The sequence below is a fragment of the Callospermophilus lateralis genome, chromosome 5 (assembly GCF_048772815.1).
Source record: "Callospermophilus lateralis isolate mCalLat2 chromosome 5, mCalLat2.hap1, whole genome shotgun sequence".
Classification (NCBI taxonomy): Eukaryota; Metazoa; Chordata; class Mammalia; order Rodentia; family Sciuridae; genus Callospermophilus; species Callospermophilus lateralis.
The window spans coordinates 34,068,539-34,082,120 of record NC_135309.1 but is presented as its reverse complement, the minus strand read 5'-3'; the positions used below and the strand labels follow the sequence as shown (position 1 = coordinate 34,082,120).

At 45.8% G+C, this 13,582-nt stretch overlaps 1 protein-coding gene across 1 annotated transcript in view; it reads right to left on the bottom strand.

The window, feature by feature from the left end:
- Tnip1 (TNFAIP3 interacting protein 1) overlaps positions 1-6,284 on the bottom strand; it is a 51,296-nt gene extending 45,012 nt beyond the window's left edge. Inside the window, exon 1 of the mRNA XM_076856428.2 lies at positions 6,221-6,284. The gene's annotated coding sequence lies outside the window, so the exon portion shown is untranslated. The remainder of the gene's footprint in view (positions 1-6,220) is intronic.
- Positions 6,285-13,582: the final 7,298 nt, after the last annotated feature.

Below are 13,582 nucleotides of genomic sequence, written 5' to 3'. Positions count from 1 at the left end.
TGCGGGAATTTCAGAGCGGCGAGCCTCAGAGACCACCCAACCCCTTCCCTATGCTGTGGGGGACTGAGGCCAGAGTGAGGAAGGGACTTGCCAAAAGGCACGTAAGCTTTTGGAGCGAAGCCAGAGCTGGAGCTCAGGGCCGCCGAGTTCCGCTGAGTTCCTAGATTTGGTGAGGCGATAGAAATTTCCAGCCAAGAGGACCTTTAAAGAATCCTGTTGTAAGGTCTACCCCCCGCCCCGCATTTACTGCTCCTGGGATTGTAAACACTGCAAAGCATTATTTTATTCGCTCAATCACCTTCGTGAGTGGGAGTTTTAGCCCCTCCTTCCTTACTTTAACCAGAAATAGTCTACTAGGCACAGAGGTTTGACGACCTTACTGAGGGGGCAAATCCAGAGCCTCCCTCTATCCTGTCTACCTATATGATAGATAATTCCAACAGCCTGTGGTATTTCCCAGGCCTGTAAGGAACAGTAACTTGCTTTAAGGTTAGAAACATTTTTCTAAAGCCCATCATTTTATTTGGGGAAAAAAAATAATAAATTTTTATTCCAAAGAATGAAAAAGCCTTGAAATAAAGGACAGCTATTTATGGGCTGGGGTTGTAGTTCAGAGGTAGGGCACTTGCCTAGCATGAAGCACTGGGTTCAATTCCCAGCACCAAAAAAAAAAAGGTTCATTGACAACTAAAAAAATATTTTTTTAAAAAGGACAGCTATATATTATTGGGTAATATAGCTTTATGAAAACTCCATTGCAAAAGACCCATTCCACTGAATCTGTTGAAAACTTTATCATTCTCAGGGGCTCATCTTCAGAAAGGACTATGGGAAAGCATTTAGGGGACTGTTTCATACATGGCCCATTTCATGGAAGGGGAGACTTGTCAATCAACTATGACTCTGAACACACAGACACTAAGTATGTGTCCAGTCCAAGAATTCTGTTTTCAGGCCTTGTGACATCTGGGTGTTATTAAATTTTCAAAACAATATTTTTTCTAGTTCACTTTCATTATGAAAAGAAGTACACATACACCTTGATTCTGAAGGGAAGGAAAGATACAGAAACCAAGCAAGGCCGCACTTGATGTCCTCATCAGAGAAAGATGCACGGGGACTAGGAGCCTTGGGCCTGGGTCATTTGGCTATAGCGATGCATCCTGTCCATGCGTTTTGGCCCCAGCAAATGCATTTATGTTTTCTCCCTGTTCCTTCCCTATGCTTCCCAATTAATCTCTTCTTACAATGCTGCCTTCCTAATCCCAGCCCAAGTCTCCACCTGCACACTCATTCCACAAACACTGAAACTTACTTAAAAATGAAGGGTCTTCAATTATTTGTATTTTTTCCCGTACTATGTCAGTTATTTTTATGAAATATCTGACTAGATAGTTGGCAAAAAACGTTTCATTTCCCAAAGTGCCTGATGAATGCTGGGTAGATTAGTTGGAGAATACTCAGGCTTGATATGAAAATGTTTCCAGTCATCTTTTTGTCTGATTTCCTAGTTTAGGATACTTTTCTTTCTTTTTCTTTTTCTTTTTTTTTTTTTTTTTGTGGGGGGGTACTGGGTATTTAAGCCAGGGGCTATTTACCACTGAGCCACATTCCCAGCCCATTTTTTTAAAAAGTTGCTTAGGGTCTTGCCAAGTTACTGAGGCTAGCCTCAAACCTGCAATCCTCCTGTCTCTACCTCCCATGTGGCTGGGACTACAGGTATGTGCCACCATGCTCTGTAGGGATACTTGGTCTTAAAAGTTATACTATGGGTCTGGGGATGTGGCTCAAGTGGTAGCACGCTGGCCTGGCATGCCTGAGGCCCGGGTTCGATCCTCAGCACCACGTACAAACAAAGATGTTGTGTCCGCCAAGTACTAAAAAAAATAAATGTTAAAAAATTCTCTCTCTCTCTCTCCCTCTCTCTCTCTCTCTCTTTCTTTAAAAAAAAAAAAAAAAGTTATACTATGGAAAAACTTACCTGTTCAAAGTTATGACTGACCTCATTTGGAATCTTTGCAAGTCTTGTTTTGACCTCAGAGTATTGCATCATGATAGGGGCTCTGGAGACCATTATCTCCTATTTATGGCCTTTATATAGAACAGGGCTTGCTCAAAGCCACACATTGTAAGTGACACCACCAGAATTGGAACTTGGGGCCTTAGCTCCTAGTCCTATAGTCCTGTGTGCTTTGTCTACTGCCCTGTGTTGTCTTCACAATGTCATGATTCATTTCGCTTTCTCCCAGAAGCTCAATACTTTTATGAACAAAGGCTATGGATCTAACATGGGATTCCAACTCCTACTCAGCTACTTACTACCTGGGTGATCTCTAAGACTCATGTTCCTTTCTGAAAAATGGGGATAATTGTACCTTCTTTTGGATGTATTATAAGGATGAGTGAAATAATGCAAAAAAAAAAAAAAAAAAGCCTAAGGGTCACCCCACAGGAGGCATTTAAGAAATGGTAGTGGGCATAGATGTGGGTTGCATGCATTGAGTATAATTTCAGTTTTCAGCCCAGCAATATAGTCTCACTGGGTTCCATTCTCCCATCCACGTCCCTGAAGGGACCCTAGGCTCTGGCACATAGAGAGGATGGGAGACAGGCCCCCAAGCCTCACCACCCCTTTGGCCTGAAGGGGATTTCCAAGCCAGGAAGCTGGGCCTGAGGCTGGGAGCTGAGTGACTCAGGCAGGTGGCAACCTCTTGCTCTTCCAGAGTGACAACAAGCACATGCACAAAGCCCCACCTGGGAGGAGAACCAAACTGCCTGTGTTTTGTTTTGTTTTGAAGCAGGCAGTTTCCTAATCTTTCTACCACTCCCTGCTCCTCTACCACCTCAGCCAGAATAGCTCCAAATATATATTTGAAGAAAATAAGAAGCATGCAAAAAAATTTGCCTATAATAGATTTAATTCTAAACCAAGTGCCAGAAGAGGGGTGGAGGCTGCATCATAAAAGTATTATAAACCAGGCACCATGGTGCATGCCTATAATCCCAGTAGCTCAGGAGGCTGAGGTAGGAGGATCACAAATTTGAGAACAGACTCAGCAACTTAGTGAGGTCCTAAGCAACTTAATGAGAACTTGTCTTAAAATAAAAAAAGGACTGGGGATGTACCACAGTGGTAAAGTGCTTCTGGGTTCAATCTCCTGTACCCACCCCCATACACAAAAAAAATAAGGTAACACGGAGTATTTGCTGTGTGCTAGGCTGACATTTGTACATAGTTTATCTCCCAACCAGTCTACAAGGTGGGTACTGATATTCCCATTTCACAGAAGAGATAGGAGCTTTGAGGTATTAAATGACTTACCCAAGATCTTATAGAGCAGCAATTACCTGGAGGACAAAGAGCCAGGCTGTTAAACTCTTACCACTCTGAGGCATTATACTGCAGAGTCTTCCCAGCTATTAAGATACGCAACAGAAAGCCATCCTTGAAAGGGTGTTTAGAAATGATCAAGCCCAAAATCCTACTCAAAATAAATGATTGAATTTGTAGAGATACTAAAAAAAAGAAAACAAAGGAAATGACCAACCTAGCTTTACATTTGTAGGGCCACACTGAGGGCCAGAAACAGGGCAAGGACTTGTAGGAGGTCTTGCTTGGAGTTTTTGTTTGTTTGTTTTTTGTTTTATAGTACTGAGAATTGAACCCAGGGCCTCACACGTGGGAGGCAAATGCCTTACTACTGAGCTACACTCCCAGATATTTTTTTTAAGAAAGAAGTGGGTTTATTACAAAAGTGACAGAGATAGACTTCTCTGAAGAAAAGGGGCCCCAAGAGCTGGGAATCCCACTCCCAGACCTTTTAAAAATTTTTAGTTTGAAACAGGATCTCACTAAGTTGCCCAGGCTGGTCTTGAATTTATGATCTTCCTGCTGCAGCCTCCAGAGTAGCTGGATTCTCAGGTGTGTACCACTGTGTCAGGCTTATGTGGAGTTTATGATTAACACTAGGGACCAGAACTCAAGACTTTGGCAATTGCCACACATCCCACTGATGGGAAATGGAGCTTCAAAGTTAAACAAGTGTGTGCTTCATTCCATGAGTGAATGAGTGAGTGAATCAGGGCCAAGATGAGTGGTGAATGGCACTTGGGGGTGGGGGGAGGCAGCGGCTAATGAACCTGGAAAGGAGCAGTCCTGGGTCCCTTTCTTAGATCCATAGCCTGAAGCAATCTCAGGAATGTAAAACCCTACAGTTGGATTCTAGGTACTTTTTGGTGTTGGGTGTGGTATGTATATCAAAGAGCAATTTGGGTGATAGCTAAGTGAGATAGTGCGCTTAAGCATATGCTACTGACTGAAATGCTACCAGCTAATCAGAGCATTTTTCAAATAAGAAATAAATGAGCACAGTCTATGGTCTCAGATTCCCTCCCTTAGCCTAAGAAGGCATTTTAAAATTCTTCCTACCTATCTTCATGAGGGGATGGGAAGATATCTAGAACTTTCACATCCACCCAGCACCTCAAGGCAGATGAAACTTTTTATATCCACAACTTGTGCCTTTTCCGAGATATGTCACATGGTGGAGCATGGGCTCTGGAGTCAGACACACTTGGGTTTAAAGCTCAGCTCTGCTATTTACATTCTGTCCCTTAAGTTTCCTTATCAATGCCATGAAGGCTGTAAGAGTGACCAGTGCATGGGACCAGTGATAATTAAATGCCAGAGTGAAGGGAAGCAGTGGTCATTGTGATTATCAACCCTGCGAGGCAGCAGAGCTGTTTTTTCTCCCTGCCCCAGCTGTGAAGCAACTGCCCAGACCTCATGGAGTGCTCTCTGAGGAGTGGGACTGGAAGGTATCCCCACTGACTTGTTCTTCAGACTTTTTCCTGTTTTCCTCTTTCTGCATCCCAACTCTTTCCCCGGTGTCCTTGGCCTGCCTGTTACTCTTTGATTTCTAGGGCACCATGGGAGGAGAAGAAAGGACAAAGTGACACTGGGGGAAATTCCCAGCCTTGTCACATATGTGGCCCAGCCAGGCCCCTCCCACAGTCCCTAGGAGTCCTGGGTCTCCCCTGCTCCAGCTTCTCTTCCTCTGCCCGGCTTGTCTCCAGACTAGGGTGTCCAAAAGGATTTGGGCTGGGATCCAAGCTTGCCCCTTGTCATCCTTCTGGAAGTGGGACTAGGTTGGGCAGTCTTGGCCCATCCCTCAGGAGGCAGACCTACCCAACTGGAACATTTCCTAATCTTGGGAAGCCCTAACAGGGCCCTGAGAGCAGTTGTCTTTCAGTCCTGCCCCCTCCCTCCCATGTCTTCACCCACACCCCAGCTTTCTAGGGCCCCTCCTCATTCTCCCTCCATTCTTCTGCAACCCAGAAGCGACTGTGCAGATGTGGCCTGTACTCCTTGTCCCTCCTAGCCAGGGACTTCCCTGGGGTGGGCCTCTGATCAGCTTTGGAAATCTGGACTGTTTGTGATCAAAGAGGAGGCCACATCACCACTGTTCCAGCCCTTGGCCCACTCGCAGGGCTCCAAGCTCTTGGTTAAAGGTTCACACAAAAAGGTCCAGGGGCCCTAGGATCTAAGCAGACAGTAGAGAGGAGAAAGGTCCTTTTGCTCCAGGGATAAGGAAGATCCCAGCCTCCATTATGCTTCCCAGGGAGCACATCATCTTTACCTGTCTGTCTTTTAGACTTCTAAAGTGCCCCCAATAACCTTGCTCTCAAAAACTCACATTCACACACATAGGTTGTGCACAGACACATTCTCACACATAAATGTAAACATGGTCACATATGTACACTCACACGGACCCACACATATACACTGTTGTGGGTCTGACACAAGTTCACAAACAGACACGTTCTCTTACAAATACATCCATGTTCATACTTGCAAACCTACTCCTTTTTTGGGTCAACGGGGAATAAGACAAAATAGGCCTTTCTTTTCCTTTCCTTTGGAAAAGCTAGCAAAAACCGGAGAGAAAAAATTTGGCCAAAAAGGCAGGGCAGGAAGAGGAAATGAGATGGGGAGAAAAGTCTGAGGAAAAGAGGCCAGGCAAGGAGCAAAGGCCCAGACCCCAAGACCTGGGTGGGCAGAGCAAGCTGGACTGGGGAGCAGTGGACCCCAGCTGGCAGGAAAGAGGAGGCCAGGTGGCTCTTGGCACAGAGCTGGGAAGGTCTGGTGGCTTGGGCACCAGTGCCGGGAGCCCTCTCCCCTGTCCTGGCCCATCTACCCCTGGTCTGGGTCACTCACCTGGGCAAGAGCAGGAAAATCCGAGGGTGTGTACAGCGGGGGCTGCTGTCCCTGTGAAGGCTCCTCTGCTCACTGTGCTTCTGCAGGAAGGAGGGCTGGGCTAAGCTGACTTTTAGGCAGGAGGGGAATTCCCCACGATGGAGGAGCCAGCCGCCAGGCAGCCCCACAAGGCCCAGCTGAGGCCCCATCCTGCTCTCTGGCAAAGCACAGGGCCCTTCTCTGTCAGCCTCCACCTGTCAATTCCCAGACTGGCTGTCACTTGCTATGAATTCCAGGGAGGGGAGGGAGTTCAGGAAGCCTAATGATCCTTTGGCCAGGCTGGGAACAGGCACTGGCTCAGGGGCAGGGGCAGGGGTGACCTGCCCTGCCCTGCCTGGGTTCTCCTGAGGACTTCTATTTCCTCCTTTGCCTGAGGTGGGGGATTCCAGTGCTCAAGCCCCTGAGGAAATTGCCAGATGTCCAGCCCACATCCTCTGGCCTTGTTCCCATTCCATCTGTTTCCACTTACTACCCTCTGTGGATCCTCCACAGAGAAGGAAGAGCCCACTCCTTCCCTCCTGCATGCTCCTTGCCTCCTTTCATTCAGATGTCAACGAAACCTAGAGACCTACAGCCCAAGGAGTAGCCCAGCTCTGCCTTTGCCAGCTGGAGATCTGAACAGTCACTTCATCCTGAGCCTCAGTAATTCCCCACTGTAAAATGGGAACAATGAGTCCTGCTTTGCCTGACTTCTGCAATTGTAATTAAAGTAAAATGATGGTTTGCAGACATCCTTAAACATAGGTCTCCACTCACTAATCATTGCAAAGATGCCTAGGAAGCAGAGGAGAGATGGTCATCTGGGTGACCTGGGCTTTCCTAGTCATTCCTGGTTCCAGAGCTTTTTCATTCTTACAGCCACATTTATGGTCTGTTGGGGATACAGGAATGGACAAGTCAGACCCACTTTCTGCCTTCTCAAATAGACACTGGGATTGTCTTGTCCAATAGAGTAACCATTAGCCACACACGGATATTTAAACATAAATAAATTAAAATTGAATAAAAGAAAATAATTCAGTTCCTCATCAGCACTGGCCACATTTCAGATGTTTGATAGCTGCCTCTGTCTACTATGTTAGACGACAGGTATATACAACACTTCTGACATCATAGTAAGTTCTGTTGGATAGTATTGCTCTGGGCGCAATGGGCAAATGGACAAGCAATTACAATGAAGTAGGACAAAGATGTATTTGGGCTCATTCCAGGGGTTATGTGAGCCAGAAGAGAGGAGTGTCTGGTTGTGATTTGGGGATCTGGAAAGTCTTTCTGAGGGAAGTGACTTCTCAGCTGAGACCTGAAATTAGCCAAGCAAAAGCATAAGGAAGAGTATTCTCAGTAAAGGGAATAGAATATGCAAAGAGGAGAGAGACTATATTCAGGAAACTGAAAATGGTTCATTCCAAGTGAATCATGGGATTTGAAGCAGACAAGAAATAACATGACCTTAAGAAATAGGCAGGGTTGGGTCACATGTGGCCCCTGGAGAAAAGCTGGCAAGGGGATGGGCTGGGGAGGGGAGAGTCCACCAAATGCATTCCCAACTGCTTTTATACCCTTTAGGTTGAGAATGCTGGAGAGACCTCCTAGATGAGGAAGTAAAGATCAGACAACAGGAAATGACTTCCCAAGTGAGTAAATGAGGAGCTTCCTGACTCCTAGTCTAGTGCTCTTTCCCATATCACACTCAGTCCCTCGTGACAGGCCACTTTTTAAGGGCTCACTAGCAACATGTAGGAGCAGCTATCATTCAGATTACACAGATATTTTCAATGTTGGGGAAGTTTTATTGAACCAATAGCACCAATCCTTTAACTAGACCATGGGAAAAGGATGACTTTGTTTCCCTGTGCATAGACCATTTTCTCTGCAGGGAGTAAAAATAAGTGTTATTCAGCCCTGATGTTCCTGGATCATGATATTCTCTCCATATATGAGGTCATATAATAGACCCTCTGTGAGTTCACATGGAGCCTGACTGGGAGAAGTTCCTGCCCATGGAGTCTTAAAGGGCAGAGGGACCTTGAAGGACTAAGCAGATCCAAGAAGCTGGACCAGCGTGAACAGGGATCACTGGTTAGGAGCGCTTGGCTTGTACGTCCTGGGGAAGATCAGCTTGGGCTCTCCCTGATGAAATACTGAGAACATGGAATAGACACTATGAAAGAACAGGTCCTTGTATGGGCATTGAAGAGCTGACTTTGGGTCCTCCTCTTTGTAAACCTTTCCCTCGCAGGTCCTCAGCTTTTGCTTCTATGTCAGGAAGGAATCAGACTGGATGATCACTAAGGGACCACGCATTCTGACATGGTAAGGAAGTTCAAAGGTTCAGATGGAGAAGAAATCAGGGTGGGCCACAGGGAGTCAGGAAATACCACTGATGGTTAATATTTAATATGATCATGTGCCAGGCATAGTACTAAGTATTCTTACATGAATTATTTTATGAATGATTCCTATGAGACTAGTACTGCTATTTTGTGAATGAGGAAACTGAGCCTTCTAGTGACTTGTAATGACCAACTGCCAATAAATGGTACAGCTAGAATTCAATCAAACTCAAATACAATAGGCCCACCATGTTTGTGGGTTCCATATCTGTGGTTTCAACCTACTGCAAATGGAAAATATTCAGAAGAAAATTGTGTCTATACCAAACAAGTACAGATTTCTTCCTTGTAATCCTCCAAACAATACACTGTAACTATTTACAGAGTGTTTGCATTGTATGAGGCATTATAAGTACTCCAGAAGTGATTCAAAGTGTCCAGGAGGATGTGAACAGGTTATAATGCAAACACTATGTCTTTTTATATCAGGAATGTGAGCATCCCTGGATTTTGGTTTAAGTGGGGGTTCTTGGAGCCAATCCTCTCGGGATTGCCTTGGATTTGCCAGATTTCTGTGCCCTACCATAGACCCAAGAAATCAGACTCTTGGGAGGAGGGAAGGTAGAGTCTTAGAGGCAGCGTTTTTAATAAATTCCCAGGAGATGCCCCTGACACATGGTAGAGTTTGAGAAGCCCAAGCTTCCTGAGCAAGATTTCCAGTGCCAAAAGCAAAGATTTCTGCTCATATATAGGTAGCCAGGGAGAACCAGTAGAGGTACCAAATATGCTTTTACATGGCTGAGTCACCCAAGCATCCATGGCTTTTGAAAACTCCCACACAAGCTAATAAAATTGTCTTCCTATCTGAATTTTGAGGACAGGCCACTAGGAGAGGCCACAGGATCACACAGTTTCAGATGTCTACTGGCTCAACAGTCCACCCACAGCAAGTGTGTTCTCATCATTGGCAGGTGGTCATCCAGGTTCTGTAAATATACTTCCAATGATGGGGTGCTCACTGTCTCACAGATGGCCCAATCAGCACTCAATCATAAAGCTCAGCTCTAACTCCTTTGGATGGCTGCCATCATAGTTGACAAACTCCTGTAAGGCCCTTTGTGCTCCTGCACCTATACTCCATCCCTACTCCACCATAGCTCTACTGGGTACTTTTGGCTCCCAACATGTGCCCTGGCCTCTGGCTGCAGCACTCTTCAATCTGCTGTGCCTTTCATGTGGTTAACATTAATCTCAAATGTTTCTCCTTTGGAAAGTTTGCCTGGCCTTCCCTACCCTGATGACTTCCCTCCAGATGACAGTAGGATCCTTGTTCTGCACTTTCAGTCCTCCTCCTATTCTCTCTCCCTGCAACTGTAATAAAATGATCATTGGTTTGTTTAGTGTCTGACCAGAGCAATAGTTCTCATTCAGGGGGGATTTTGCCTCCCAAAAGACATCCGGGATGTTAGGAGATATTTTTGGTTGTCACAAATGGGGAAGGGTATGCTTCTAGCATTTAGTGGGCAGAGGCCAGGGATGCTTCTAAACAGCTTACATTTCATGTGATAGATCCCCACAGCAAAGGATTATCTGGCTCAACATGTCCATAGTGTTGTGAAACCCTGGGCTGGTGTAAGCCCCAGGTGACCAGGAACTGTCACTACCTCTCAAGTGCCTCACACACAGTAGACAGAAAATGAATGCTTGTGGATTGAAGGAGGAGAGGAGGGACAGAGAAGGAAATGAACTACAAATGTGGCTGTAATATGCAGTGTTCCTGATGTTGGGAAGAGTGGCAAACTGGGGAGACAGGCAATAAGAGGCGAGAGTGGGTGGAGAGTAGCGACAGACCTCTGAAGTCATGAACACTAGGTTAAAGAGCTTTGCCATCAGTCAAGCATGATGGCACACCTTGTAATTCCACTGACTCAGGAGGCTGAGGCAGGAGGAACGTGAGTTTAAAGCCAGTCTCAGCAATTTAGTGAGGCCCTAAGCAACTCAGTGAGACTCTGTCTCTAAATAAAATATAAAAATGGGCTAGGGATGTGACTCAGTGGTTATGAACCCCCGGGTTCAATCCTTGGTACCATTAGGAAGAGATTGAAGAAAATGAAAAGTACATCCTGAGAAAGAGGATTTGACTGGTTAGTAACAGAGTTGGGTCTTGAATCTACAAAATATGCCTCCCTATTTTATTGATAAAGCCTAATTCAAAAAACTGAAGAGCTGGAGGCAGTTTTTCTTCAAAATATGAATAGATGGACAGATATTAAAAAATATGCTGTCTATGTGCATCTGCTAGGTACCAGGACCACTGCTGTTTCTGACTCACCCTGTGACCTCAGCAGTGACTTCCTCTCTGTCCCTTACCTTCCTCATCTATGAAAGAAAGTAAATTCTTTTTACTCCTTTATGGCACTGGGAATAACTGTGTGCAGGAAAGGGGAACTCATTATAATAATTTCTAAAGATATTTTGGCCGGGGGTTACCAGTTTTAATGTCCTTCAGATTTTCTGATCCCTTTGGTCTTGGGTGGGGCCTACATCAGCAGTACTCAGTCATGCTTCACATTGGAGTCACCTGGGGAGTTTGTGAAAATACAGATGCCCAGGCCCCACCCCAGACTAATTATTTCAGAATCTCTGGGGGTGTGGCCTGGGCATAAGTATTTATAAATCTTCCCAGGTGATTCTAAGGTGTAAAATTGTGACTTTGCCTTAGGAGCTGTCCTTTTAATGGTTGGTTTTGATGTAGGTAATCCTAGGAACTCATTATCCCAGGGTCCCTGTGGTCCCCCAACTTGACCCCCTTTGTATCAGAGAAGGTGCCTTCTAGAATCAGGTCAGAAACTGCAATGACAACAAATCTTAGAATCTGGAGAGAAGAAGGCTCTATCCCCCATTTTTTTCTGGGTCATAGAAGATTATGCATAGTGAAGCAAAAGGCAAAATCAAAACTCCAACGGTCACTAAGACGAAATGGGGCTCATGTAATTCTATCAACATTTGGAAAATGGGATTCAGGAATGAATTTTGCAAAACTGTGTTTTCCAAGGAAACAGACACAGGGTGGTTTGTTGCAAGATTTTTGTCAGAGGAAGAGGATCCAAGAACAAATGTTGCAAGACTGTGCTGCTAAAGGAAGTGACTTTTTAGTCTATCAGATCTGGGACAAAGCTTAGAGATTATCTTGACCAATCTTCTCATTGGACAGAAGGGAAAACTAAGGCCCAGGGAAGAGAAGGCAAGTGTCCAGAGTCAGGCAAGGAATTGTTGATGAACTAGCTCTACAGTTCTGGCTTCCTGACCAACTCCTTCCTGCTGCCCTTTCCTCTACTCCTTAAGTATGTATCTGATACCCACTGTTTTGCTCCAGGTCCTTAGACTGCCTCTATACCCCCACCCTCTGTACAGCACCCAAGGTCAAAGGATGAGACTAAATCTATTTGCCTGGATCTCACCTGCCAGACAACAGGGGCTGGAACCAGAGGGTGGCTGGGGGCAGCCAGAGAGGAAGGAGCAGTCTGATGATGTGGCCTAACCTCAGAAAGGAAGCCTGGTCACCAGAGGGAAATTCCCCCGGTGAGGTCTCTTGTCTATGCAAATATTGCACTTCAACTAGCTTGAACTCCAGGATGGGAGAGGGAGAAGAGGAGAGAGGACACCGGGAAGGACAAAGAGGATAACAGGTTCTGAGCATTCCAAGACCTGTTGTGCCAGGCTCCTCATGGGTTTCACCTCATCTTGTCCCTAAAGTATGCTCCAATGTGGGAAAATTGGGAGCCTGAGGCCCAGTGAGATGGTGCGTTGCCCAGGAAAACATATTCCCAGGCCCCAAGGAGATCAGGGCTCAGGGGGAGGTGATGATGACTATGATAATGTAATCAGCACTGCTGACAGTGATGAGGCCTGAGTCCCAGAAGTCTAGCAAAGTTTCATTTTAGGTTTCTATCTAACTCACTAAGGGAATTGTTTCTTGGGAAGAGACAAAAAGCAGAGGGCAGGTAGTGACCCTGACTCACCTTGGGCAAATCCCAACACTCTGTTTTTTTTTTTTTTTTTTTTTTTTAAGGCCCCCTGGGAGCAGGGGAAGTGGGAACAGTTGAAAGGTTTACACTGTTAACCCCTTCACTACCAGCTTCCAGAACACTCCTGGAAAAGTGAATGGCAGAGGATCCAGACTTCTGAAGGAGACTCTCACTCTCTCCCTTCTGCCCTTTAAATTTCACTCATCTTGAGACTCTTGGAAGCCTGTTCCAGAACTCCACTCCTTTCCAAGCCTTGATCCTAAGCACTCCCTAGTTCTCCAGGGACCTGGGCTTGTCTTCTCTGAGCAGGACATCAGGCAGGACCGACCTCAAGTCATGGCTGTTAGGCTCAACATCTGTCCTCCAAGGGTCAAGAACAGGCAAGTCCCTGATTTCTGGAGTTGCATGTGTCATCTTAAGATTGTGTGCCAAGAAAAGTATGTGTATGTGCCCCAGTGTATGTGAGGAGCAAGTCTGTGTACCCATGCAAGGCGTTTCCTGTGTGGCCACTTAATCTAAATATGGGCAGTGTCCAGATTTCTGGTTTATCAGCAGTCTATTTTTTGGCCCAACAATTTTATTTTTCTCCATGATCAGTAATGTGTGTTTCTCTGTGTGTGTTACCAGGAGAGAACATGCCTTTTTGTTCCCAGCACTGCTTTTCTGATTCTGGGTATCCATAGTACGCTGCTGTGGGTGTGGCTGACAGTGATGTGAAACTCTCTGCATACCAAACAGCACAAGTGGGCTTTGAGTGGAGTAGTTGTGTGGGAAACTGGGAATTGGAAATGTCACTTTCCCGCCCTCCCTGCTTTCGTCAGGAGTTTCTGGGTCAAGGGCCAGCTCTCATAATGGGTACCTACTGAGGAAGGGGGTTCTGACTGCAGCTGGGAGCACCAAGGGCAGATGGTGTTAATTGAGAGGAAGGGGTGGGACTATCCACAAAAGGAAATACTTGTGCT